This window comes from Mustela nigripes, chromosome 3, assembly GCF_022355385.1.
Source record: "Mustela nigripes isolate SB6536 chromosome 3, MUSNIG.SB6536, whole genome shotgun sequence".
NCBI lineage: Eukaryota > Metazoa > Chordata > Mammalia > Carnivora > Mustelidae > Mustela > Mustela nigripes.
The window spans coordinates 146387547-146393546 of record NC_081559.1 but is presented as its reverse complement, the minus strand read 5'-3'; the positions used below and the strand labels follow the sequence as shown (position 1 = coordinate 146393546).

Genomic DNA, 6000 nt, shown 5'->3' with positions numbered 1-6000 from the left:
CATGAACTCCTTTCTCCTCCTACCAATACATCTGTATGCTTATCTAACCTGGGTCCCTATTTGCATTTCCTCCAATCACAGTGGTCAAGGTAGCTCCTCTCTCATTAAAGACTGGCTCTTCCACCTGTACCCTGAATCCCATCCATTTGTAACTCTCAGGCAGCTGCTGCTGTAATAGTCACTTCTCTTTATAATTATTAACATATTCCTCTTTCATGAATATAATGATACTTTTGTGTTCACCCACTACCAAGAAAACTAAACAAAGGAGGGCTGCAATTTCCATTCACCACACCTTATCCTCAACACAACACTATTTTCGTTCAACTTCACAGAAAAATTCTTGTAAGACTTAAACATCTGGGAGGGAGGAGTCAAGATGGCAGAGAAGTAGCAGGCTGAGACTACTTCAGCTAGCAGGAGATCAGCTAGATAGCTTATCTAAAGATTGCAAACACCTGCAAATCCATCGGCAGATTGAAGAGAAGAAGAACAGCAATTCTGGAAACAGAAAAACCACCACTTTCTGAAAGGTAGGACAGGCAAGAAGTGAATCCAAAGCGACAGAAAGATAGACCCCGGAGAGAGGGGCCGGCTCCTGGCAAGCGGCGGAGCAACGGAGCACAAAATCAGGACTTTTAAAAGTCTGTTCCACTGAGGGACATCGCTCCAGAGGCTAAACTGGGGCGAAGCCCACGCAGGGTCAGAGTGGCCTCAGGTCCCGCAGGGTTACAGAAGGATCAGGGGTGTCTGAGTGTCGCAGAGCTTGTGGGTATTGGAACAGGAAAACCAACTACAGAGACAGAGCCGACAGTAAGATCATAGCTCGGGGTTACCTTGAACCAGGAGAACTCAGGCAGCAACCTCTTCGACCTCAGCCGCAGCAACATCTTCCTAGGAACATTGCCAAAGGCAAGGGAAGCAAGGGCAAAAATGAACTATTGGGATTTCATCAAGACCAAAAGCAAAAGCTTTTGCACAGCAAAGGAAACAGTTAACAAAATCAAAAGACAACTGACAGAATGGGAGAAGATATTTGCAAACGACATATCAGATAAAGGACTAGTGTCCAGAATCTATAAAGAACTTATCAAACTCAACACCCAAAGAACAAATAATCCAATCAAGAAATGGGCAGAGGACATGAACAGACATTTCTGCAAAGAAGACATCCAGATGGCCAACAGACACATGAAAAAGTGCTCCATATCACTCAGAATCAGGGAAATACAAATCAAAACCACAATGAGATATCACCTCACACCAGTCAGAATGGCTAAAATCAACAAGTCAGGAAATGACAGATGCTGGCGAGGATGCGGTGAAAGGGGAACCCTTCTACACTGTTGGTGGGAATGCAAGCTGGTGCAACCACTCTGGAAAACAGCATGGAGGTTCCTCAAAATGTTGAAAATAGAACTGCCCTATGACCCAGCAATTGCGCTACTGGGTATTTACCCTAAAGATACATACGTAGTGATCCAAAGGGGCACGTGCACCCGAATGTTTATAGCAGCAATGTCCACAATAGCCAAACTATGGAAAGAACCTAGATGTCCATCAACAGATGAATGGATCAAGAAGATGTGGTATATATACACACAATGGAATACTATGCAGCCATCAAAAGAAATGAAATCTTGCCATTTGCGACAATGTGGATGGAACTAGAGCATATCATGCTTAGCGAAATAAGTCAAGCAGAGAAAGACAACTATCATATGATCTCCCTGATATGAGGAAGTGGTGATGCAACATGGGGGCTTAAGTGGGTAGGAGAAGAATAAATGAAAGAAGATGGGATTGGGAGGGAGACAAACCATAAGTGACTCTTAATCTCACAAAACAAACTGAGGGTTGCTGCGGGGAGGGAGGTTGGGAGAAGGGGGGTGGGGTTATGGACACTGGGGAGGGTATGTGCTTTGGTGAGTGCTGTGAAGTGTGTAAACCTGGCGATTCACTGACCTGTACCCCTGGGGATAAAAATATATGTTTATAAAAAATAAAAAATTTTAAAAAATTAAAAAAAAAAGACTTAAACATCTGTAGTCACTAAACTCACTTCTTTAACTCTCAATTTCCTCATCCTACTCAAAACTGATTTGTCAGAATGACTCTACTGACAGTAATCTTATTAGGTTGCCAATGGTCTCATGTATATTATCCATGGGTACTTCTCTATCTTCATTTTGACATCTAGGCAAAATTTTTCACAACTGAACACTTCCTTCTTTCTAAAGCTGCTGCTCTTCTTTGTCATCGATGACAGCATATTCACCTGTTCTTTCTTCTACTCATTGGTTTCTCCTTAGTCTCCTTATCTGTTCAGATATAAATTTTATAGTTGCCCAGAAGGTCTGAGACTCTATCTTTTCTCTTTATTGTGTCCCAAAGTTATATAATCAGTCCCATGGGTTTAAAACGAATGCATTGTTTTCTGTATGACGCTGACATCAAGTTTCCATCTCTAATAGTGACTTTTCCATTAAGTTCTACCATCAGATTTGTATAGAGAATTACTTATTTGATTGAGCTACCTTGTCATTGCTTCAGATATCATATGACCTAAACAGAGCTTCTATTTCCACATTAAAAAAAAAAAAAAAGCGAGTAAATAAACAAACCACTAACCCCAGCCAAACCATCTCAGGATAAGATTTAACTGATTTCCTTCCTTTTGTCTACTCCTGCTGTCCATAATCGATCCTCTCCCCATAGCCAGAGTGATCTTTTAAAAACCACAAGACATTTTCCTGTTTAAGATTCAACAGATAATATCCAAATCAAAATCACATTGAGATACTACCTTACACCAGCTAGAATGCCAAAATTAGCAAGACAGTAAACAGCATGTGTTGGAGGGGATGTGGAGAAAGTGGAACCCTCTTACATTGTTGGTAGGAATACAAGTTGGTGCAGCCACTTAAGAAAACAGTGTGGAGATTCCTTAAGAACTTAAAAATAGAGCTACCCTATGACCCTGCAATTGCACTACTGGGTATTTACCCCAAAGATACAGATGTAGTGAAAAGAAGAGCCATCTGTACCTGCAATGTTTATAGCAGCAATGGCCACAGTTGCCAAACTGTGGAAATAGCCAAGATGTCCTTCAACAGACAAATGGATGAAGAAGATACGGTCTATACATATAATGGAGAATTAAACCTCCTTCAGAAAGGATGAATACCCAACTTCTGTATCTACATGGATGGGACTGGAGGAGAGTGAAATAAATAAATAATGAAATAAGTCAAGCAGAGAAAGTCAGTTATCATATGGTTTCACTTACATGTGGAGCATAACGAATACCATGAAGGACATTCAGATATGGAAAGAAGTGAGTTGGAGGAATTCAGAGCAGGAGATGAAGCTTGAGGAGACTGTGTACTCTGAGAAACAAACTGAGGGTTTTGGAGGGGAGGGGGTGGGGGATTGGGTGAACCTGGTGGTGGGTATCATGGAAGGCACGTATTGCATGGAGCACTGGGTGTAGTGCATAAACAATGAATTTTGGAACACTGAAAAAAAATAAATTAAAAAACAAAAATAAAAACAAAAACCAACAACAACAAAAATTCAATAGATAATATAAAATGGAACCATAGAAATACTCAATCCAAAAGAAGTTGGAAAAAAGAAAATGGGGAAGAAAGAACAAATGAGATAATTAGCAACATAATACATTTAAACCCAAACCTTATATTCATAATTATATTAAATTTAGAGGTAAAAACACTCAAATTGAGAGGCAGAGATTATCACATTGCATATAAAAGCAAGACTTAAATCTAAACTTATTACATAAAGAATACATATATTTTATATATACTTTAAATATAAAGCATATATTATGTATTATTACTATTTACATTGTAATTCACTATACTGACAGAAAACAAAACAAAAAAAAAACAAAAATATGCTCAACTCAATAGACACAGAAAAAGCATCCGTAAATATACATTCCTGATAAGGACTTTTAGAAAACTAGAAATAGCGGGTGCCTGGGTGGCTCAGTCGATTAAGTTTAAGTGTCTGCCTTAGGCTTAGGTTGTAATCCCAGAGTTCTAGGATAGAGCCCCACTTCAGGCTTCCAAATAAGTGGAGAGTCTGCTCCTCCCTCCCCCTCTGCCCTTCCCCCACTCACTTATGCTCTCTCTTGCTTTGCTCTCTTTCTCTCAAATAAATAAAATCTTAAAAAAATAAAACTAGAAATGGAAAGATACTTTTTCATCCTGATAAAGGACATTAAAAAAACCTACAGTTAACATCATCCTTAATGGTAAAGACTGAATGGTTTCCTTCTGTGTTCAGAAACAATGCAAGTATGTCCACTCTCATCACCTCTACTACAATACTGTAATAGAAGAATCTAGCCTATGTAGTGAGGGAAAATAAAATGCAGCAGGATTAGAAGGGAAGAAGTAAAACTGTATTTGAAGATGGCATGATCTTGTATCATGGAAACTTTGATAAACTCAACTTATGTATTCAAATTTATTCCCTAAAGTAAAAATACACAAAATTGTTGAAAAACAACATGCAGTGGGATTCATAATAATTACTTTTAGAATTCAAGGTAAATAAAAATAATGTAAAATTATACAATAATAGGTTGTATTTATTGTAGTTCAACTGAGTTCTATACCATGTATGTCCACATAAATTATTTACTTCTGCATCTCAATGACTGCACTAAGTAGGTTAGTGAATGAAATAAAGGTATGGTGTAAAAATTAGGGATATTTACTGATCTTAATTTTAATCCAGAAACTTATACGAACACAGCAGAATAGCCTAATAGTCAGGCTTAATCTGACTTTCTCTTAAGAAAATAATTTTTTGTCTTTTTTAAAACTTTGATTATTTTGCAAAATTTGCATATGGGAAAATAAACTTTATGTTACATATTACTATAACCATATTCTGATTGAATGAGTTCACAAAAACAGATTCTAGATCATCTCAAAACTTGATTCTGCTTCCATACGGGCTCTGGACAATTTTATAGTCTATCTCTGTACATGGCCCTTTTGAAATCAATGGAAATTCCCTGTTCAAATCAACAATATGAAGGTAGGAAACCAAATGGAAAAAATGACCCTTGAGATACTACGGCTCTTGAAATTGAAAAGTTACCTTGTTATTACAGAACTCAAGGCAACACATTTCCGTTTTCAAGGGCAGTGAAGTTATGTTTTAAAAAGTATTTCTAAAACAGCCTTCACATTCAGCAACACACCGATGTATTAAAACTGAATTGAGATCTTAGAAATAAAGATAATGAAAACACAATAGTGCTCTTTTAAAGCAGTCTTACAAACTGCTTATCAAGTGTAATAATGGTTTTGAAACTACTGGAATGCAAAGAAAAAAAACCTAACCATTTCCATTTTTAAATAACCTGAGAAAACAAACATATTAAAACTTAAATAGAGTAACTTTGATTATTCATTTTTATATAGTGGTAAATATATATAACATTTAAATTAGACATTTTAGCTATCTTTTAATGTAATATATAGTGACATTAATTACATTTACAGTGCTGTACAGCCACCACCATCTTCTTCCAAAACTTTGTCATCACCCCAAATGAAAATCTGTACACAATAACTCCTCTCAGCAGTAACTCTTCCTTCCCTCCACCCCACCCCTGATAACCTACTTTCCATCCCTTTGAATTTATCCATTTGTGGAATTACACAATATCTGTTCTTTTATGCCTGGCTTATTGCATCTAGCAGAATATTTTCAAGATTCACCCATGTTGTAGCATGTATCACATTTTGTTTATCTATTCATCAATTGATAGACAACGGAGTTGTTTCTACGTTTTGACTATTGTAAATTACGCTACAATGATTGTTTGCATGCAAGTATCAGTTTGAGTCCCTATTTTAATTCTTTTGGATATATACCTAAGAGAGAAATTATTGGGTCATATCGTAAATTCTATGTTTAATGCTTTGAGGAACTCTCAAACTCCTTTCCACAGCT

The 6000-nt window shown here is 37.1% G+C and overlaps 1 long non-coding RNA gene across 1 annotated transcript in view; it reads right to left on the bottom strand.

The window, feature by feature from the left end:
• Nucleotides 1-855: 855 nt before the first annotated feature.
• LOC132013175 (uncharacterized) overlaps nt 856-6000 on the bottom strand; it is a 1013735-nt gene continuing 1008590 nt past the window's right edge. Inside the window, exon 3 of the long non-coding RNA XR_009402902.1 lies at nt 856-894. This is a non-coding gene — a long non-coding RNA (uncharacterized LOC132013175). The remainder of the gene's footprint in view (nt 895-6000) is intronic.